At 47.8% G+C, this 23679-nt stretch overlaps 1 protein-coding gene across 1 annotated transcript in view; it reads left to right on the top strand.

The window, feature by feature from the left end:
- Positions 1–337: 337 nt before the first annotated feature.
- Positions 338–23679, top strand: part of LOC8036091 (E3 ubiquitin-protein ligase TTC3) — a 195433-nt gene continuing 172091 nt past the window's right edge. The window contains exon 1 of the mRNA XM_040499934.1: positions 338–440. The gene's annotated coding sequence lies outside the window, so the exon portion shown is untranslated. The remainder of the gene's footprint in view (positions 441–23679) is intronic.

The following is a 23679-nucleotide window of genomic DNA, read 5'->3' as shown; positions in this document are numbered from 1 at the left end:
GACACAATATGGCCAAGTGACGTTACTCTGAAGCGTAGCTTATTTAGTGGCACTACTACACACCATGCATCATACACGAGAGGGATGTTTTTTGTTGTTGTTGTTGTTGTTGTTTTTTCAAGAGTAAAACACCAGCGGAGAATTCGTCCTTGTTGCGAAGGTAAAATACTAATTCAAATATTAGAAATGAATTGTTTTACTTAAATTTCATTTCGCGAGCGCACTCACCTTTCAATATCAGAGAATGGCAAATATATCCTATCAACAGCCAAATTATCTCTTAATGTTCGATATATGATATCAGTTTAGACCACTGATAGCGCTCGTCGTGAGTTCCGTCAAACCACTCCAATATTCTGCCGTAAAGGGACACATTCTACTGCGGTGCACTATAGCACGGTAACCTAACCGTCTGCCACGTTCGATACACTAAAGCACGGGTGAGTAGCAGTTCCACGTTTCTGTCGTGTTTCCCTGCACGGATAATGCTATTGGCGAGGGGATCGATCTGTATAGCTAGCGCTTTGTCCAGCTTGTTTCCCACGGAGCTCGGTGTTTACCTAACACAAGGCCTGTGGGCCGGGTTCGATCTCTACGTCATCTTCCTCGATCGAGCACGGAGGACTGATTCGATACGAGTGCTGCATCAACCTTCGGCTGGAACTGGTGTTCTATTGGTACTTCACCCATTGAAAACGAGCCCCAGCCTAGAGCATACACAGCTTCAGGCTACGTCATCTTCGCGCTGCGTCAGAGGCACAAACATACTCAAACAAAAGTGTTACGCAAAAAAAAAAAAAACAGACACACAGGGATAAAAATTGAAGGGTGCTGTTCCTCACTTTTTGATGCTGTGTTTTTTGCCCCAATACCTCGGTATGAATCAGAACCAGAACTTGCAGTCTTTATCGAAATAGCTCACGTTGTCGTTGACCCCAAGGGTTGCGTTCTCAAGCTAGCCTCTACGGGCGTCGCGCGACGGTCGCGACGGTTGAATTATAGAAACTGGATAGTTTTTATAATTGTGTGTGTGTCGGGGGGGGGGGGGGGGGGGGCACACACACACAATTATAGAAACTATCCGGTTGTCGTACTTAACCTTACACTAAACATTTTAACATCCCTACTTCATAACTGTTCTAGCGTCGTAACTTGAAAATTATATAACTGAAAAACAAAAAAAAAACACTGGTTCTATCAAGCCGGGGTCACACTGCTTATACATCATGCACGACACTCCGCAAAAAAATTCGAACGCGAGTCAACGTGAGATCCGTGCTTCGAATGCCGCATGGCAATGAGTTCAAGGAGAAAACTTGGCACGCTGCATTCGAACCACGTATATTGCGGTGACTCGTGTTTGCAGACTGTCGTTTGCATGATGAGTGTGAGCCCGGCTTTAGGATTAAGTACGACAGTGACGGTCTTTTGCGAATGTTCTCGGTCTCCGCCTGCAGCTAGGAGCTCATCCAGAGCAGATCGCCGATGCTTACCCCACATAGCAACCTGGTTAGCAAGGCAGTGCGCGAAGGGGAAAGGGCTATCGTGCACGGCGGCTATCGCCACTCCTCCCTCCCTTGGCAAACACCTTTCGTCAGTGATATGGCGTATACCTGATGCGTGCGAATAGCGCATGTGATAGGGTTTTCTCGAAGCCGGCTGACTGAGCAGCACGATACCGCAAGCTCTTCGCAACCTTCTGGCGACTAAAACAAACAAAAAAAAAAAATTTATCGCTGTGACACGTATAGAGTAACACCAGACTTTTCTCGGGATCGCATTACGAACTCGCTATACTCCGCTTCACACGGCATCCGATCCGATGGAGGCAATACAGCAGTTTCAAAAGTGTTTCGTCGCGTCGCTTGTAGCGTCTGAGCATTTGCTATCTACAGCTAGCCCACCATTCGCGCACAGTGAATGCATGCGCCGCGATGGGTCTAGCCGCGGGTTGGCGAACGCACAATACGCGACCAGCGCCGGAATTTTGATCTGCCTGATCGGCTCCATCGGATCACGACGGCCGCGCTCGGACCCGCATGGTGTGAAAGGAGAGACAACACACCTAAGTTGACAGTGCAGTGGGAGCTAGGCGCTCGTCGGTCGGACCGATCAAACGACTCCCTTTCATCACCAGACCTCTCTCTCTTTCTCTCTCTTTTTCACTACGCGCGGGTAGGGGGCGAAGGAGTGATCGCATGGTGCCAGGTAGACGCATGATCGGCCCAACGAGCACGTAGTTTCCTGCGCACCGTCAGCCTAGGAGTACAGGAATTTAGCGAAAAGTCTATTCAGCCTAGGGGTCAGCGAAGAGTGATTCGAATCGAATGGCGCATGTTCGTGTCATCCTTATTTCAAACACTGTAGAAAGAGCCGATATGCTGTGGTTTTCCTTTGCGCCGTGAGGGATGAACGAGTGACGTAGGGCTACTTGCGGATATTCCTGTGTCACGAGTTCCCCTCAATTTTATTGTCGCCTCATTTAATACTAAATTGATTTCCTCCGTTATTCCTTTGGAAGCTGGTTGTGATCGGGAGATTTGAGCAAAGAAAAGGAATAAGAAGCCCAACCATGGCCTATCGAATAGCCATTCAGAGCTCATGGGAACAGAGATTCGGTGACTCACTACGGGAGTTCTGTGAGAGATGAAACAAGGTTACGCGTCATTAAGTTTTCTTTCGTGGAGCGCTTTAGCATCGCACAAGCTTGCTTCGTCTGCGAGGAAATCACTCCCCCCCCCCTTTCCCCACAAACAGACACACACTTTTTTTTTCGTTCCCTGCTGCTTTTTTTTTTTTTTTTTTAAACACCAGAAAAAGTAAAAAAACCGCGGTGGTTATCAATGTGTACTTCTGTTCAGGAATGGGTCAAATGTCTATATGACAGTGCAGCGTTTGCTTCTCGCGGAATGGGTTTCGGATAAATGAATGTCGGGAGCTATGAAAAGACCGCATTCCATGGCATGATGGATGATGCTTTCCGCCCTGTTTGCTGACCAGAAATATATGACGAGCGTGGACAAACATGTCTTCATCGCCTGTTTTTAAAGTTCCATTTTAATGGTATACGTCTCATGGTTTTCGGCAAGGTTAGACATAGAAAAATAGGGAGGACCTTTCTTATTACAGCAGGAATGACAGAGCACTTTTTCGTGCCTAATGATCCTTGGGACGACTTGGCTACTTACCGGGGCGCTTTTCGTCTCTCGGATAGCTCCCAACGTAGCTTCTGGTACGATAGAGGGAGAAAAAAAAAAGTCTGAAAAAAACAAAAGGGTGAACACTAAGTCTGAAGTTTTCTGTGGGCCTCGAAAAGTCTATTAAACTCTGAAGGGCGCCTTTGCAAATCTTACGCTTTGCTTCCGTGTATGTTCATGCGTTGGCGGTAACGTTTGGCCCGCCGGGTGATCTACGCTTTTTAGCCACCCTCGTCGCACTAAAGTGTGTAAGGTTGCTGCCAAACTCGTGACCATTCCGGTAATACGTAGCACCTCTCATCGTCTTTTTGACGCACTGCGCATGTCCGATGTGGGGCACGCGCAGTTAATGTTTGGTTGGTATTTCGCGATTTCAGAACACAAAAAGAGCCGTTCGATAACAAAACAGAGTATGTATCAGCTTCGTGATGTGTTTGCTGTGTTTTCTTTGCGTTCTGAACTCGAAGTTCTAAAGGAGAAAAAATTGCGCCGCAGAACGTACGAGCCGGCCCGAGCGTATCTCGTAAATGCCCCACGATTCCCCTCGCCGCGCGGTGCAATCTGGGGCGGACGAGAGGCTTTGTGGGATTTCCCGGAGAGATCTATTTCAACCTTTAGTGGACGGCCTCACCTTCTCGGCCTGTTTTATGTGTGCTACGTCCTGCCCGGAGAAGTTTCTCAGCTGCCACCAAGATAGTACTCCCACGAGACAAGATAACTCTTCGCGTGTTCCGTGTAAGTTTGGTGAGCACTGATATCATCACGATTGAGCAAATGTGTGCTCAGTAGTTCTCGTCCTCGCTTATATTGCCTGCAGCTCATTGCTGTACTGGCACGGCACAGAGGCTTTTTTGTATATTATAGAGAAACATCACCCCACCTTTTAACGGTGCGAGTAAAGCGTTGCGAATAGAACGTGCTGGTAACTAAACTACGAGGACGGAAGAGCGACATAGAAGACAGTACAGACGACATTTGCTACTTCATGCCTTCACTTAACGAAAGCCACTGTAAAGAAAAAAAATTTTTTTTCTCTCTCAATTGTTGAAAATGAGAATCCTGGAACTCGCACGAACTAGATGTCACAGATGCCTTCCAAGTTATTTCCGGAGAAGCCGTATCCTCGGTGGCACTCGAACTTTTGCAGTACTCTTGGTGTCGAGCGACTTCACATTCATAACGCTGATGGATAATATTTTACTCGTGCATAAGCGGTTGCTCGGGGTAAACACACCAAACTGCAGTGGCGCTATGGTGCCAACGTGTCTCCGACAGGTGTGTTTAGCATCCTATCCCGCTCATACATCAGAAGGGGTCCCGAAGTGGTCACAAATGACGTCCCAAAAGAGCCGAAGTGTCATGCTGTCGGATGTCGAGGTCCTGGCGGTGGGGCGTAGAAGTTATAGGAAGGAAAAGCACGAGAGAACGCAAGTGTCGCTGTCGCGGCGTCCCAACTCCCGGCTGCCGAAGCTACCGTCGACTGTCAATCTGGAGGGAGACCTGCAGTAGAACAGGCGTCCGTTACATACACTATACAGTGACACCGCCGAGAGAATAACACCTAAAAAAACAGGCCTGGATACCCGACCCAACTGTCCTGGTCAAGCTTCAGCCTGTTTGCCGCTTCGGGCATGTTGGGCATCCACTATCGCGATGACGTCATGAGCAGGCCTTGCGGCCGGCGACAGCATGAGTCTTCCATGACATCATCAAGCGGAAGTGGAGAGACCCCTTTTTTAGGACGCGGTAAAAACACCAGTTGGAGACGCGTTTCAGGCACCAGAGTGACACAGAATTATTTCGTTCCTCATCCAGCTTTGTTATGGACGTGATCGTCAAAGGGAAAAGAGACGTAAGATGTCGGGAGACTGAACGTTCATTTCCTATTAAATGGTTAGAGGCCGACAGCTTGTTACTGGTGTAGACCATTGCAGCCACCGCAACCTATTGCGAGTCCATTAATATATATAACCTTATCTGCCAGAGCAACAAACCGCTTCATACAGTGCAGGCCAAAGTGTATCTTTCAGATTAACCATTAGACATATTGTGTTATTAGTTTTAGTAGGTCGTACGCTACGGAAAGCGGGTCCAGCGGTCGCGTGCTCAATCCCTGCTTCGGAGGGACGCTACGAGCTCCCGCTAGCAAACCGGAGCTCTAGACCGGATAGAAGCGCCGAAGGACAGGGACAAAGGAGGTGACGACGCCCTTCGGCGCTTTTATCCAGCCATGAACCAACTAGCCCAACTGAACATGTTGGTGCTATAGCGTAATATCTACTCACAAACATCTACGTGAAGACAAAGGGACGTGCACGAGTGTGTGGCTTTGGAAAGTGCCTCCCATGCACAAGTTCTCGTACAAACATAAGCATTCTGCTGAGCGAAGTTCACGCGTCTGTGCCTTCGTCTTGGGTCTCAGATCGGAAGTCCGACGGTGGCACCACCTGTGGCCATCGCTTGGCACCAGGCAATACATGACAGCCTATGGGAGGAATGCATAAAAGTTAACTTTTTGAAGCTTGTTTCAAGCGTATCGTAAATAAATTTGTAAAAGGTTTCACGGGAATAGTAGTACAGAATTTGCAGTCGTCAGTAATTGTTAAGAAGGTCATTAAATTACACAAACAGCGTGCCAACCTCTGTCGTCTTCTGCCATCGACAAAATTCTTCTGCTCGACTGCTTTGAATCGTTGTCGTCATGTGACCCACGTTTTTGCTTAAAATAACTCGCAACACGAACACGGTTTTTTTATGATAATGTTTTAAAAGGAAAGTTACTTTAGAAAGAAAGAGTAGATTTGTCATCAGACATCGTCTGCTTTGATTGGGAAACAAAAATAATGCCTTAAATGCTATCTGCAGCCATTTCTTGAGAAAAAAAAAATAGAAGTAAGCATGGCATCGAACCAAACGTTTCTGGCTGCTGGCTCCGCCTTCTACCTTCCTTTAACTAGAGTCCTCATCTGCAGTTGGTTTGGTCAAGGACACATGAGCAATGTTAAATTTTAACAGATAAGTTCCTTGAGAGGGAAGAGGTTCGGCGTATCCTTCGCCACTTTTACTTGCTTCAATATTAGACACTTCACAGACCTGGAGGAGTACGCCAATAAAAAGGGTAAACTTTAGGTAAATTTAAATGTAATGTAAGCTGCAGGGGCGATGTTTACAACCCACAGCAAGGCAAGAAGATTATATTTGACACGGTCACTTCAACTCCAAACGAGTGTCTGTTCAGCGCAGTAGTGAATACTGGGAACAACCAAATGAGATCGTTCCTGCCGGAGGATATCAACGAACTCCTCTGCATCCAGAAGCGGGAAAAATAAGCTGTACGTCTCCTTGGACTGTTCTCGGAAACACATCAAAGTTTAGATTAAAAATATATCCATTGCGTCGTTTATCACATTGTAAAAGAAAAATCACCAAAGGCAAGAAGAGTAAATTTGTCCTCAATAATCTATTCGCGACTCCAGCAAAACGGACGCCGCCAAGCGGGAAAACCGGGAACCAGTCGGTCCAGGTCGCTCCGCGCCCCGCCGCGTCTCTGATGGCTTTCGCGGACACGTGCTGTCGGCGCGGGGCGAGCAATGTAATTTGACGAAGGTCCGAAAATTTCTTAAGTTTGCCTGAGTGTTCATTAGTGTGGTGAAGCCTCAGTAGATTGTTTCTTTCCATCACGTGTTTGAATGCCTGTTTACTCTACAACACACGGTCGCGTGCTTTCAAGTTTTTGGATGGGGAGGAATCGCGGAAAAACGTTTTGATTTCTTGTCTGTCTCTAATCACATTCAAAATGACGACTACTTGGTAACTGATTAGTGGTTTCTTTATAAGGATGTAGAACAGTGGACTGAGGTCAACAGACGAAGTGTTTCACTGGAGGAAACACCAATGTTGCAGTCAAGTGAATGGGAAGGTTCGATAGCTGCTTTTCTTGAGTTTGGTTGTGCTCGATTAGCTTCAAGTTCGAGCCACTAACGCCGGCCGGTGCGTTGGCTATTCATCTTGGCTGCTTTTCGCCGAAAACGACCACACTGAAGGAGTTGGGCTGATTTCGCAATTACTTGATTCAAAAAACCTGCTCGCTGCATATGATTAATGAGGGAAATTTTCTGCTTTCAAAAGGTGGGGGACGCGTCTCGCAAAGTTAGAAGCTGTCACGGCATTAGGATCTATCGCGCCTCCAATATTTATATTATAACCCCTGTCGAAGCCAGCAGCAATATACGTCTACATTGCTCAGGTTGACCGGCCACAAAAAAATACTAATTTTATCCGTTCAGGATTCGAAGTCAAGTTCAATGCGGAGAGGTCTGAGTGAATCTCAGATGAAGACTCTCCTCAGTTTGTCCGCATTCGTCTCCGTTCTACCGGCTAGAACCATTTGGCTAAGTTTAAGTAGTATCTCTCTGTCTGTCAAATATACTTTTATTCAGCAGTTTACCTAATAAATAGTCAACTAAGTTCATATTTCAACCCGAAGAATATACTAATATCGCTTTAGTGGGACATAGTACGTAATATAATACACAATTCGCATATAGGTCAAAATCACTTCTCGATTGCTAATAAAACCCGAATTTAAATACGAGTATCAGCTGCTTAGTGAAGCGCCAGTGGTTTAACATGCTCCTTGGCTCAAGAAGCGCTTGCTTAATTTTCGTAATTTTTCTGCAGCCTGTGTTCTTGACCGAGCACACGACTGGGAGCTGTTTCTTAAAACGCGGACACGCACAAAAGCTCAATTTCGCGGACAGATAAGTCGCATGGTCGAGGCATGCGAGTTAGCTAAAAATTACTCTCGGTGGAACAATTTTGTAGCCATCGCCGCTTTCCTTAGATGATCAAAACTAATAGACCGATCTCACAGCTAGTTTGAGTACGCCACCGCTGCCGACATGGATCGTGGGAGCTGTAGTCTTTCTGCACGCGCGACAACCCTGCTAGAGCTCTGCGCGAGCAGCGCACGAGGTGGCATGAGCTGTCTCGTGAATTGGCATCTGCCTTTTACGAACTACAGTTATGGCGGCGTCACGCATGCGTGGAACGCTTGGTGAGATCGGTCTATTAGAATCTATTACCGTTTCTCCGGAGCCCATAGTTTCGGTTTTGAACGAAGTCTCCGAAACGAAAGTTGACTTGAAAAGAACAACAAAACACCGGCAAAACAAAACTATGCTCGGCAAGTTAATGCGCAAAGGCTACACTTAACCGTCTCAGTTCAGATACCCATAAAATTGGGCATTAAACAAAAGAAAATCTGTTAAATTGAATCCGCCACCCATTCAGGCGGCCCGGCCGACCCGACGCGACCTGGACCCAGCCGCCATGTTTGTTTGGTGGTGGCGCCCCCTATAGGTCGCTGGAGTCGCGAATAGGTATAGAAACCAGCGCAACCGATTAATTAATCGATTAAAAGGTGCCGATTAATCGGGTTAAAAGTTTTAATCGGCGCCCAGCCCTACTAAATACTTTGTTCATTTCATCTTAGTTAAATCGACAACTTAAGTTTCCGACGTACTCCACAATATGTATTCTAATTTTATTATTTTATATCGTTATTATTATCTGGTATGTTAAGCTTCTGTGCGTATCTTGAATTTGCTTTATCATCTTGTCACAGCAATGAGAAATAATTATGAGTACGTTTTTTAACATTTTATTACCTTTAAGGTCGGTTCTCACATGCAGCGAAGCGCTGATGTAGCGCTCCTCACGTGCCGTCAGCTACTTATCGTCTGCCGTGAGCAACAGTTTTGACGGTGCGATACAAAGCAGGTGAACGCTCCCGTCAGCACGCGCTTAGCGCGAGCAAAGCGCTATGCTTGTAGCGCTCCGCTGCATGTGTGAACAGGCCTTAATAAGTATAATCTGCATAATAAATAAGAACGTGCTATTTCTAAAATTTTACAATTTATCCATCGGTTTTTTTGTTTTTTTTTGTCGCGGTACGGTGCAAGAGAAATCAAAGTCTATGTGTTGTGCCAGTTGACGAACTAATTACGTTAATACACTCTTATCACTGTTCAAAAGTGTAATGTCAAGGCCATATGAAAAAAAAAAAGGAGGTGCATTAGTTTTTGCACGCACGGGGTCGCCAAAAAGGCTACACAGATATCAAATTTGGGGGTTTTACGTGCCAAACCTATGACGGGCATCTGGCACGCCCCAGCGGAGGACTGAGGATGATTTTGGACCACCTGGGGATCTTTTGACGTGCAACCGAAAGCTCGGTTACACGGCGCCTTCACCGCAATAAGCCTCCGTCAGATTGCGGGCACCTCGGCCGGGATTCGAACCCGCCACATGGGAATCCGTAGGGCTTCACAGAGAGGGTTAACGGTATAGAACGAGATTATAGAAGTGATACACCTACATTTATTACAAGAACCACTTGACAGTGAAGACCTAACTAGTTCGAAGAATAAACGTGCGGAACCCGGTCATCTGTCACGCGTTCACCAAGGGACACAACTCGCTGTCTCATGCGTTAAAGTGCTTATGCAGCACCAATATCAGATTGAAACATGTGTTAGAGTAAGGTTTATAATTATGGCTTCCACTCACGATCACAGGCAATCCAGAGCCGTATATGGGGAAAGTTTGGTCAGTCTATGATCTCGCCGCCGTAACGCTCTCCTCACAAGTGAGCCAATCAGCACGCGGCGTAGAGCGAGAGGCATGAGCGCATGCGCGTGAACTCCCGGCTGCTCCCACCTGAGTGAGGAGGGCCGCCATCTTTGACCATTCTCCCGGCGGAATACGTGGGATCGGCATCTAAATCTCGATTATTGCCTTTTATATCGCTGACTCTGGCAAGAAAATGACATTCTGTTATTCCTCGGTGGGTTAAAAAGCTAATAAATGAAGATTTTGCGGCGTATGGCCACAAACTTTTATTTAGGCAAAAAATGAAAGCCGTTTACAACTCCCTGTAACGCCGAATTAGAGCGCAGCTCTTGAGGAGGAGGAGGGAAGGGTACTGGGGGGGGTTCAAGTGACCTCGGGGGGCGGGGGGTCACGTGACCTTGGGGGTCACGTGACCTTGTGGGAGTCACGTGACCTTGGGGCGTCACGTGACGTCGGGGGGTCACGTGACGATACCGATGACGTCATCAGTAGCGTCACTGATGACGCCATCAGTGATGATGATGACGATGCGGATGCCGGTGACGTCATCAGTGACGTCACTGATGACGTCATCAGCGATGATGACGATGACGATGCGGATGCCGGTGACGTCATCAGTGACGTCACTGATGACGTCATCAGTGGCTATGACGTCAACGGGGGGTCACGTGACCTCGGGGGGTATCCCCAGGTCACGTGACCCCAGGGGGGGTCACTTGACCTGGGTAACATCGTGACCCTCGTGAGGGTAACCCTAGTAACCCTCGTGAGGGCAACTCTCGTGACCCTCGTGAGGGTAACTCTCATGACCCTCGTGAGAGTAACTCTCGCGACCCTCGTGAGGGTAACTCTCATAACCCTCGTGAGGGTAACCCTCGTGAAGGTTACCCTCACGAGGGTTACTAACCCTCGTAACCCTCGTGAGGGTTACGAGGGTAAGTAACCCTCGTGAGGGTAACTCTCATAACCCTCGTGACCCTCGTGAGGGTAACCCTCGTGAAGGTTACCCTCACGAGGGTTACTAACCCTCGTAACCCTCGCGAGGGTTACAAGGGTAAGTAACCCTCGTGAGGGTAACCCTTGTGAAGGTAACCCTTCTGAGGGTAAGTAACCCTCGTGGCCCTCGTGATCCTCGTGAGGGTAACCCTCATGAGATTAACCCTCGTAACCCTCGTAACCCTCACGAGGGTTACGAGGGTTGCGGTTACGCCGACGCCGACGCCGACGCCGACGGCGACGCCGCTCAAGCCGGGAACGGGCCCCTAAGAGCTGCGCTCTAAAAAGAAGTCGGCCCGTAGCAGTCGACGCGTAGCCTCAGCAGTGCTCTTCTCCGACCAGTCTCCGACAGCGTTGCTAAAAAATGGCGGTCGTCTCCTCTCTGCTCCCTTCTTTCTTTCTCGCTCCTTCGGCGCTCTCCTCCCTTTCATTTACTTTTCTCCTCTCCGGCGCCTTCGTCGCCACACCCACTGGCCAAACTCTCCCAATATACGGCTCTGAGGCGATCAACAGAACACCGGCATCTGCAGTTGAAAAACGTGCACACTGAGCGACGACCACCGTGGCGACGACGCTCGCAACAGCGTCGGCTGCTAACCACTGTTGTCATGAACAGGGGTAGAACCAACGTTACTAGATCAAAGTTAGGATTAAAATCTGCCTATATACATATATTATAGATATATAGTTTATAGACACCATCCAGTAAACATTTTCGCTTCGGAGATCGTCATGTACTGAGAAAGACAAAGTCGAACTAAAATAATTGACTATACTTCATCTCACCTTAGCATGGACTATTGTTAGCCGCGGAAGCTAAAAGCGCGTGCTATTCGCTTTGAAAGAAGCCCCGGCGGCTGCACGAGCGCTCGTGCAGCGAGTGCTTCAGTCAAGGTAGTCAAGGCAATCGCTCGGGCTTGCACAGCCTTCGCAGTTAGTCCATGCTAAGTAAGGTGAGACAAAGTATAATCCGGTGGAACACGATGCCCAACAGACTCCGGAAATCACAAAAACAATAGGTTTTTTTTTTTGTTTTTTTTTTTTTTGGGGGGGGGGGGGGGTAGGCGTTTATGAAAATTACCTCACGTAGGTTACATTCTGCTTGCTAAGAAGATGCTCTTCAGTCGGTTCGTTACCTACCGCGTTCCGTGGCGCCATCACGCGGCTGAAGACGACAGAAGGCGGTAGCCCTGAGAAGCTACCCTCTCTCGCGCCCTTTCCTTCATTATGTCTGTCCAAGTGGCATCAGTGCAAGCTAATGTTTATGTTCCGTCTCACTTTACTTTTGACCGCAGCGGACGCTACAAGCAATCGGAGCCTCTCTAGAGAGCCTAGATTACAGAGAGGGTCCAATTCAACTCGTATGGGGCGTTGGCAATTTAATGGCGGACGCCTCCTGAGGTGATTGATTGCAAGCGAGCCAGCGCTACGTTGTCGCGTGGCCAGTTGGAAAGCAGGCGAAAAGGTGGAAACGTTTTTAGACGATCAACGCTTTCGCCACCTCGCAGCTCGTATTACAAGCGAGGCCCATAAATCACGTGACCCCAGGTCGAGTAGTTGGAAGCTCTCGATCAGGGTCACATGACCCTCGCGGAGGGGGGGGGGGGGGGGGCTTTGTCACGTGAAACGTTCACAGTGATGGATTGACTGGGATGGCTTGTTACGCCCGCTACCAGGTTAGCAATCGTACTGCGCTGACAAAAATTTATCATTTACAAAGGGAACTGTTCACTCCGTGGATGGATGGATGGATGGATGATGGATGAATACGGCTGAGCCCTTTGGATCGGGCGGTAGCTTACGCCACCTAGCCATTTTGTTTTACCATTTAAGCTTAGAATATTTAAATGTGAAATCTATATTCACTCCGCAGTGCAAAGAAAGTGAGGCTATGAAACCCCCTTGCCATCAGTGGATAAGAAAATACCTAGTTTTCTCTCGATTTCTGCCACCATTCACTTAATCTTTGCTTGGTAATCTCTACAGTCTTGAAATCCACTCTCCCTTCGCTGTCTCTAAAACCCAATGACTTTATTAAATCTATGTTGTCTTCGGTAGGCATAGGGTGAAGCCCTTTACAGTAGAGTATCAAGTGCTCAGCCGTCTCGTCCTCCTCTCCACAAGCAGTGCACACTGTATCAATTTCCTGGTACTTCACTTTGTATGTTCTGGTTCGCAGAACACCCGTTCTTGCCTCAAACAGCAATGAGCTTCCCCTAGAATTGTCATAAATGCTTTCTTTGGCAATAACTCTTTTGTTTAATCTATAGCTTTCCAGAGCCGTCTTTGTCTGCATTCCCTCTAGCCACCAATCTCTTTCTGTGGCCTTAACTTTCTTCTTAACTGAGACTTGCTCTTCCGTATCTTCGCTATAGCCCAAAAACTTTCCTCTTAATTTCCTAGTGCGCTGTCTCCACTTTGTGTCTACACTCCTCATGTATAAATAGCTGAAAACCTTTCGTGCCCATTGCTCCCCGTCCATTTGCCTCAGCCTATCCTCAAATTCTACTTTGCTCACCGCTTCCCTGCTCTCAAATGATGCCCATCCCATGTCTCCTTGTACTCCCTGGTTTGGCGTTTTGCAATGTGCCCCCAAAGCCAGTCTACCTACTCCGCGCTGTTTTATTTCTAGTCTCGCATGCACTTCGGATTTCATGCATAGCACTGCGTTTCCAAAAGTCAAGCCAGGCACCATGACCCCTTTCCAAATCTCTCTCACCACCTCATACCTGTTGTAATTCCAAAGTGCTCTATTTTTCATTACAGCTGCATTTCTGTTGCCCTTACCTATTATATACTTTTCATGGGCTCTGAGATATTCTGCACCATCACATATCCATACTCCTAGATACTTGTATTTACTAGCTCTCTCAACTGTAATATTCTGTATCTTCAGCCTCTCAACTTCTTCCTCGTTAAAAATCATGACTGCCGATTTTTCGCTACTGAATTCTAAACCTAATTCCTCTCCTTCCCTACCACAGATGCTCATTAATTCCTGCAACTCTGTCCTGTTGTTAGCCATTAGTACAATATCATCCGCATACATCAATCCCGGTAAGGATTGCTGAATTTTTTGGCCTAGCTTACTGTAAGAAAGGTTGAACCCAAGCCCACTCTTCTGTAGTCTATCCTCCAATCCTCTCAGATACAACATAAACAGCAAAGGCGATAACGGGCACCCCTGCCTAAGGCCTCGTCTTATCTCTATTTTCCCTGTCGCCTTTCCTTCCCATGTTATAATCACCTTGTTATCTTTGTAAATGTTCCTTAATAGTGCTGTTAGTCCTTCATCTAGGTTTAAGTTCTCCATTATGTCCCACAGGTTGCTTTGGTTCACATTGTCATAGGCACCCTTGATATCCAGAAATGCCAGCCACAGCTGTCTGTTTTCTTTTTGCGCTATTTCTATACACTATGTTAGAGAAAATAAATTGTCCTCCAACCTTCTTTGTTTTCGAAACCCGTTCTGTAATTCGCCCAGTATGCCCTCGCAATCTACCCATTCCTCCAGTCTGTTCTTTATAATCTGCATTACCAACCTGTAAATAACCGGTGTCACGGTTATAGGACGATAATTCCTAATATCAGACTTATCTCCCTTTCCCTTATATATCATACTCATCCTACTAAGCCTCCATTCATCTGGAATATTTCCTTTTGTTATCATGGTACTCACTACCTCCCTTAGTTTTGCCTTAGATTTAGGACCCAAATTCTTCACCAGCTTGATAGGGATACCATCTGTGCCTGTCGACGTGCCACTAGGGACTCTTCGTTCCGCCTTTTCCCATTCTCTTTGTCCAAAATCCGCGATGTCACAAACTGGACTGCTACTTCCTTCGGTTCTCCTATCTTCCACATGTAACCGTTCCCGAAATTTCTCCTCCATCACTGCTCCTATATATTGTATCGCATCATCTCCCTCCAATTGATCTCCCTGATGCGAGAGTATGAACCTCTGTCTAGCTTGCGTTGTTTCACCGAGTGAGTTCAAGTGCTCCCAAAACTTCTTGGCAGCGTTTCTATCTTTCTTACTTACATTACTCATCCATTCCTCACCCTTTCTCTGAATTTTCGCATTGATCAAACTGGATGCCTCTCGGCGACATGTTATAAAATTGTCCCATTTTCTTTTTACTTCCGTTTCGGACTCCCCACTACGCTTGGAATACCTGTGTTCCCTAGAGGCTTCCTGACATTTTTGTATCGCTTGCTTCACTTCTTTGTCCCACCAGCTTTTTGGTCTATGTCCTTGCTTCCCCTTTCGTTTACTCTTAACTTTGTCTAGTTCTAGAGCAAAAAGCCTAGTTAGGCTCTCATAGGTCCAATCTGTATGCCGTTGCCCTGAAACTGCTGCCTCTATTCTTTCAACAACTATTTCCAACTCTTTGTCGCTGCAGAAAGTTTGCTTTGAATTATGTTGTCTAGTTTCAGCATTTACTTCTCTGGCAAAATTCAGCTTAATACGTTTGTGATCACTACCAAGACTTTTGGAACCTTCTTCATCTATTTTCATTACTTGTAACTTACCATATATTTTGTGTGACATGAGTACGTAATCTATAGTTGAATGCAGATTGCCAGTTTCCCAAGTTATGTGCCCGTCACACTTCTGACTGGTATTACATAAAACTAAGTCATGTTTTTCCACCAGTTCTAGTAATATGCTTCCAGTTGAGTCCGTATACCCATCCAGACCCTCAATATGGGCATTCATGTCTCCCATAATAATTATTTCGGAGCCTTCCCCTAGTTCACTAATGTCTCTTGATATGCAATCAATCATTTTTCTGTTTTCCTCTTTAGCACCTGTCCCTGTCCATAAGTAAACCACTCCAAGGACTGTTGATTCCCCAGCGACTTTTCCTTTCAGCCACAAATGTTCGGCGCACTCCTTTCTGATCCTTTGAAAGTTCATATTCTTCTTAATAAATGCTCCAATTCCACCTCCCTTCCTCGTTCCCTCCATTCTGTTGCATTCTTCCCACACATAGTCAGGGTTGCAAGGTGGCTGCTCCATGTCTCTGAGATGTGTTTCCACAAACCCATACACCATTAAATCCTCCTTTCTTAGTTGCTCCTCTACCTCTTCCCATTTTAACCTATTTCTACCACCCTGCATGTTAATATATCCAATGTCTGATTGTGCTGTTTTTTTTATACCTGTTCTTACGTTTTCTCCTCTTTTTAACCCTGGGTGCCTCTCCTGACTTCGTTGGGTTTTCAATTACTTCAGTGCCCCCAGGGCCCTCGGTCCCCCCAAAAAAGCAGTCACCGTGCGGCCCATCCTATCCCCCACCCTGTAACCCGTGGCCTCACTGTAGTGAATGCCATCTGCAAAAGGGCGGGAGCCAGCCTCGTACACCTCTCTATTTACTTCCATTACGTCGTACCGAAGCTGTCGACTCATACCCTTAATTACTCCGTTGGCTTCGACAACCCTCCTCTCCGTTAACCCGGACTGCCCCCGAACTTCTGGAATGGTGCACACAACCACATGCACATTCTCAGACACGTCCCTCAGCTTACGTATTCCCACGATTAGCTGCTTTCCGAGGTTCTGGCTCCTACCCTTCAGCACATCATTAAGCCCCGCATGAACTATTACTAGGTTCCTTCCCTCCCGGTTATCCCACACCCCCTCACGTGCTGCGGTCATAGCATCCACCATACACCTCCCTGGCTGGACCTCTACGGTTACCCTCTGGTCTCCCTTCACCCTGTTATGCACACCCCTCCTAACCCGTGCTACGTTAGAGCTCCCCACTACCAGTACCCTAGATCCCCCTGGTGCCTTCGCGCCTTTGTCCTGCGACTTATCTCCTGTCACCTGACTGCCCGACGCCTGCTGCTCGAAGGCGCCATTGAGCTGAGGTTCAATCAGCTCTCCAGCGTCGTCGAGCCCGCCTGCCAACAGGCCGGACTCCCGACCACCAGGGACCCCAGCCTGCAGACTGGTGGTTCGTCCCGCTAGAACTGACACTTCCTCCTTTCTTCCCTCGCTACTCTCACTCGCTCGAATTACCCCTTCCAGGCGCTTTACCCTACTTTCACACTCCCTCTTACGCTCCTCTAAACCCGCCTTCCATACTTCCCCCAGCTCTTCCGCCTGCTTCTCGAGGCCGACCCGCTGCTCCCTCTCATGATTAAGCTGCCTAGTCAGCTCCTCTACCTGGGCCTCGAGACCCACCCGCTTCTCTCCTTCTGCCTTAAAGGCCGACTTACGAAACCATTTTCCGCAGGGTAGGAAAGTGCTCCCCAACGACCTTCGCTCCCTCCCCTCTCGCACTCCTTCCTCCTCCTCCCCTGAAAAGGGCGGGTCCGGAAGCTAGTCTCTGTGGAAAGGAGAAGGGGTTTCCTCCTTTCTCGTAGGCAAGGAGGAAACCTCTTCTCCCGCGGAAAATGGTTTTGTAGGTCGGCCTTTAAGCTGGGCCTCAATCTCCCGAACTCTACCCTCCCATTCCCCAGTTACCTGCTGAAGCTTCACACAAAGCCGACACTCGAAACTCACCTCCGCCGCCACCTCCAGGCTCCCGAAACCCGTCTCCTCCAGGTAACACCACCTCCCACACCCCTCGCACTGCACCAACTCGTCCCCACCCTTGTCATGCCGACCCAAATCTAGACCCATGTCTAGACCGGGAACAAACCGTCCCTTCCCGCCAAAAATTCAAACAGAGCCTACTTTGCAAAACTAACGTTAACTGCTGCTGTTCAAACCTAATACTGCTACCGCATAGTCACTTCCAATCAACTCTCAAAAAAGGGAGAAAAGAAGAAAAACTGGCACTTAGCTTCGGATGCTCGAGGAGAACCAGGAAACACGTCCGCTCACCGCAACTCAGTACGAGGTGTCGCGTCGCGCGGCGGCGTGCCGTGCGACGCGACCGGCACGCCGCCGCGCGGCTGTTACTGATGGTAGGCACCAGCTCATGCTGTCAACCCAGAAGAATGAAACCCGCGTACATTAGTATGCATTGAAGTCGAAGCGGTGCGGTGGCGCTGGGCTGACAGCATGAGCTCGTGGGGACGAAGTTTCATAGTTTTCAACTCGCCGCCGTTGTTTTGTGGGGCAGCAACAGCGGCGCATCCGTGTCGCACGATGCAAGAAATTTTGTCTTTCGATCATGTCTGCCACGTATCGCCACGGTTGACATATCCTACACTGGCGCTTTGCGCGCTGTTTTTTGTTTTGTTTTGTTTTGTTAACGTCTACATACGTTAGAGCGCACGCTCGTTTTGTCCAGAGTTGCGCATTTGTTTTCCCCGCGCCGCCCCGCCGCTATTCGCCGAGATCCATCACGTGAGGAGCAAAGCATCCCTTGGCGTGCAAGAAAGCCACCTTTACGGTCGCTCCGCCGACGTTTCTCTTGCCCCGGCGTATGTTTCCCTGCTTTCCGCCTCCTTTTCCTCCTCTCCTGTTTTCCGTGCGCGGCGGCGCGCGCGGCGCCGCTATTCGCCAAATTTAGTCACGTGAGGAGCAAAGCATCCAGCTCGGGCGGGGAAGCCGGCGCTACGGCCACGCGCCGAGGCTGAATGCGCAACTCTGCTACCGTAGGTAGCATATACAGGAACTCTAGTCCTTACATCGTACGTCGTTTCGATTATCTTTCCGGACCAGTATGGCTGCAGTTTCTACTTCATGAAGAAAGATTATGACGGTACCAAAAGTAACAAATGTGAATCTAAAGCAAACTGCATTGATGCTTGGAATCACTGGGTAACCGACGAGTAGTTTTCGCAATATCAAATTTGTCCACTTTTCGTTAAACACCCTGTATACTGTATACAGAGTGTTTTTCTTAGCTGTACTAAATTTAAAAAAAAAAGGAACGGGAGATAGAGTAATTTGAGCCCTGGGGAAGTGTCAGTGGTCATGGCGGCTTCTAGAAAAAAGGTGCAATTAGGTAATTAGTTAGCTAATTAACTAAAATGTTTTAACTAACTTTTTAATTTTCACTTGAGTGCACATAATGTATATAGAGGATTGAAGCTCGACCTCAATATGGTCTAGCCCTGCCATCAAAGTTTGATTAAAAACAATTTGTAGTAGGTGCTACGGGGTCAAGAAATGTCACTTTGGTACGCGGCGTCAAACCGAAACTAAGCGAGAAAGAGCGCCGGTAAAGTTATCGCTCCGCCCTTCCGGCCCCCATGGATCGTCGTTATCGCAGCCAGCTTCGCCTAAACAAGTGGAGGCAGCCGCGATACGAATCGCATGCCCAGAAGAGCGGAGCGATAACTTTACCGGCGCTCTTTCTCGCTTAGTTTCGGTTTGACGCCGTGTACCAAAGTGACATTTCTTGACCCCGTAGCACCTACTACAAATTGTAGTACTACTACTACAAAAAGTGGTTAGCACACCCGACCGGACATTGGGAGGCCCAGAGTTCAAATCCTGGCTCCGCCGTTTTTTGGCTTTCGGCGGGTTCCTGAAAACTTGGATTCTTTGATTCATTGGATTAAGTACGGTTCATTCATCTGCACAAATTCGTTTATATATATATATATATATATATATAATTATAAGATATTGTCAAGTGCTGAAAATTTGGTAGCTGGTTCGGAATTCGACTTAACATTAGGTTTGAACAGCAGGGCTCCTTGGTGGTGCTTGGCACTGGTGTATTTTGTGGTGGCCCGCTTTGTGGAAGATAGAAGACTCACTCAAGATTTAAAGAAGACTCTGACTCAACTTCTACGAGGAAGAAATGCGCTTCACCGGCCGCTCTGCTCGGCCGGGGGGGCTTCTTCGTGCGGCTTGCGTGGCGCGGCGGCGCGATTTTGCGGCGCGACACTGGGGCAACCACCCTTCTCCTATTTTTACCTTTCACTCCCCCTCCCCTACCCCAAAACAAAGGTGACGTATTGAGCTTCCGGCTCACCAACACTTCCTTTGATTTCCTTGCTCTCAAGATTCTGACTGACTGGATGTCTAGGTCTGCATTTGGGCCGAGAATAAACGGTCGGCGGTGACGCGTAGTATTTTTTTTTTTTTTTTGTGGCAAAAAAACAACAAAACTCTGTAATTTTTTTTTTTTTTTTTTTTGGGGGGGGGGGGGGGGGCGAAGGGGAATTTGGTACTGGATTCATTAGGTTAAGAAATTAAAACAATAACAGCAACAGCAACAACAACAACAACATATTTTGGAATATTTTGTTTTTAACGTCGAATTGTGTGTGTGTTTTAATAGTTTTGACTTGTTTAAAAATATTGCGCGTGAATGCATCTTAATGCAGATATGGATTTTCGCCTCCACATTTTTTAACAATATCGCGCGAACGCCGACCGGCACGTAGATCGCGAAACACATGTACGACGAAACCGTCCGATCCGACCTGCGGACTGCCGGAATGACCTTGGGGGGAGAGGGTTTTCGTAGCATCGGAGAGCGTTGAAAACCCTCGCCTCCGACGGTTTCGTCGTACATGTGTTTCGCGCGAGACACATGCGCGTCAAAACTGTCCGATCCGGCGTGCGAACTGTCGGGAAGATGGCTGCTCCGAATCGCCGCACAGGACGGTTCGCGACACATGGTTTCCGACGCGTCGTTGCGTCGCTCCGTTCAGCTCCGCCCAGTTTCGGGTGTCCCTCTACTAAATGGATGGATGGATGCTAATGGCTATATTTATAACGGGCGGTAGCTCGCGCCACCTAGTTTAGAACACTACAATACTTCCCTCGCCCTTGGTTTTTCTGGCTTTAAAACAAACATAATATTTTTATTACCTTCTATTAAAGTGTGCGTGTGTGAAGATTTTCTGTGAGGCTGTTTTTCTGCTCAAAATCACTTAATCGCGAAGGACCGCAGCGGACCTTAGAGCCATCCCAGAGAAACGAGCACTGCGTAAAAATCACGTGACTACGTACCGCGCACATAACTGCGTCTCTCCCGAAGCTCACATGACATTGGAATGGCTCGTAGCGTCCGCTGCTGTCCATCGAAGGTGAAACGGAGTATATTCGGGTTTCAACGGGCTCGATCGGTCCCAGAAGGCAGTCTTGCTTTGGCGCTCGAAATCAGCAGCTCGTTTTGTGCGCGCGGGAAAATTCGATGGCGTCCGTTTCCTTCACAACCACGACTCGCCGCGCGTGACGCACCGCGCACCGCCACGTCCGTTTCCCCGAACCACATTGCGCCTCGTCGCCCGATCGGTCCGAAAGTCACTTGACAACATGACCTTCGCCATCCGTGCTCATTGGCTGCGGCCACTGCGGCCTTCCGAAAATCGGACCGTGCGTGCGGCGATATCTGGCAAGTTGGACGCATGCGGGCGCCGGACGGAGCCCCCGTCCGACGCTCCGGTGCGACGAAAACCCTCGCCCTCGGACGTCGTTCAACGAACACCCTCGGACGTCAAGAAGCGCGCTGCGCAGGCGCGTTACGTCAATCACGTGGACACCTCTGAGCGCAGGAAGGAAACGTTGCTGACGTCACCGGTTACCGCTTGCCCGGAGAAGTAAAAACAAGCATAAAGGGGCTATGGTGATGACGTTTAGCTCAACGTTGGCTACGCCCACGCCGTAGCCTTGACTGCGCTCTTGGTTGCGCCTGAATGGACCTTTTTCCAGTAAGGAGCGCCTCATGACGGTTTCGCCGCCTACTACAAACGGAGGGCAACCGGACTCGCCTTCTCCCATGGAAACAGATTAGTGTCGCAAGAAAACAGTGCCCCCCAAGAATGGCGAAAGGGCGGTCAAGGTCAAGGGAAAAGGGTGTGCGCGTGCGCAGACGCTTACTGGAAAAAGGTCCATTCGCCCGCTCGAGTCAGCCGATTTCGACAACTTGGCGAGTTGCAAAGTTTGCCGGACAGAACTACGTTACATTTGACGGGTGGACTGCATTGTATATATATTTTTTTAAACAAAAATGATGCGGAGTTGTCCTTTAAAATTAAACGGCTGCCATAAAAAAATACAATTGTGGATAATTTTTTAATTAGGGCAGTAACCTGCGGTAAATTTTGGTGTCCGACTATATTGTTTGAGTAAAATGCGAAAAAGCGTTGATGTCGTGTTCGCGCTAACAGTATGGCGCAGTGTCCAACTGCTTTTTGCAGAATGAATGTGTCTGAAGTATTTCCTCTCGGTAAGGTGGTAACATGCAGCGAGTTAATGAGTGAAGTCTTCATATTTATTTTTCTACTTGCGCCTTTACTTCTGCTTTGACGTATTTTGTTAACCGTGCAGTGAACAGTAGCCCAATCTTGCTGAGATTCTTTACGTACCGTACTTCCGATTCCCGAAGCACCGGCTAATCTACAAAGTGCTACAGAGCGGTTCGTTTTGAAAATATTTCTGCACCACCCTGCCCCCCCCCCCCCCCCAAAAAAAAAAAAAAAAAAAAAGAAAAGAAAAAAAGGACTGGGAAGTACAGGAAAGGGCTATATACACCAACTCATGTTTGGATGGATGGATGGATGAATACGGCTGAGCCCTTTGGATCGGGCGGTAGCTTACGCCACCTAGCCATTTTGTTTTACCATTTAAGCTTAGAATATTTAAATGTGAAATCTATATTCACTTCGCAGTGCAAAGAAAGTGAGGCTATGAAACCCCCTTGCCATCAGTGAATAAGAAAATACCTAGTTTTCTCTCGATTTCTGCCACCATTCACTTAATCTTTGCTTGGTAATCTCTACAGTCTTGAAATCCACTCTCCCTTCGCTGTCTCTAAAACCCAATGACTTTATTAAATCTATGTTGTCTTCGGTAGGCATAGGGTGAAGCCCTTTACAGTAGAGTATCAAGTGCTCAGCCGTCTCGTTCTCCTCTCCACAAGCAGTGCACACTGTATCAATTTCCTGGTACTTCACCCTGTATGTTCTGGTTCGCAGAACACCCGTTCTTGCCTCAAACAGCAATGAGCTTCCCCTAGAATTGTCATAAATGCTTTCTTTGGCAATAACTCTTTTGTTTAATCTATAGCTTTCCAGAGCCGTCTTTGTCTGCATTCCCTCTAGCCACCGATCTCTTTCTGTGGCCTTAACTTTCTTCTTAACTGAGACTTGCTCTTCCGTATCTTCGCTATAGCCCAAAAACTTTCCTCTTAATTTCCTAGTGCGCTGTCTCCACTTGGTGTCTACACTCCTCATGTATAAATAGCTGAAAACCTTTCGTGCCCATTGCTCCCCGTCCATTAGCCTCAACCTATCCTCAAATTCTACCTTGCTCACCGCTTCCCTGCTCTCAAATGATGCCCATCCCATGTCTCCTTGTACTCCCTGGTTTGGCGTTTTGCAATGTGCCCCCAAAGCCAGTCTACCTACTCCGCGCTGTTTTATTTCTAGTTTCGCATGCACTTCGAATTTCATGCATAGCACTGCGTTTCCAAAAGTCAAGCCAGGCACCATGACCCCTTTCCAAATCTCTCTCACCACCTCATACCTGTTGTAATTCCAAAGTGCTCTATTTTTCATTACAGCTGCATTTCTGTTGCCCTTACCTATTATATACTTTTCATGGTCTCTGAGATATTCTGCACCATCACATATCCATACTCCTAGATACTTGTATTTACTAGCTCTCTCAACTGTAATATTCTGTATCTTCAGCCTCTCAACTTCATCCTCGTTAAAAATCATGACTGCCGATTTTTCGCTACTGAATTCTAAACCTAATTCCTCTCCTTCCCTACCACAGATGCTCATTAATTCCTGCAACTCTGTCCTGTTGTTAGCCATTAGTACAATATCATCCGCATACATCAATCCCGGTAAGGATTGCTGAATTTTTTGGCCTAGCTTACTGTAAGAAAGGTTGAACCCAAGCCCACTCTTCTCTAGTCTATCCTCCAATCCTCTCAGATACAACATAAACAGCAAAGGCGATAACGGGCACCCCTGCCTA

This window comes from Ixodes scapularis, unplaced genomic scaffold, assembly GCF_016920785.2.
Source record: "Ixodes scapularis isolate PalLabHiFi unplaced genomic scaffold, ASM1692078v2 PGA_scaffold0__279_contigs__length_252992795, whole genome shotgun sequence".
Classification (NCBI taxonomy): domain Eukaryota; kingdom Metazoa; phylum Arthropoda; class Arachnida; order Ixodida; family Ixodidae; genus Ixodes; species Ixodes scapularis.
This window is presented reverse-complemented; position numbering and strand designations above follow the sequence as displayed.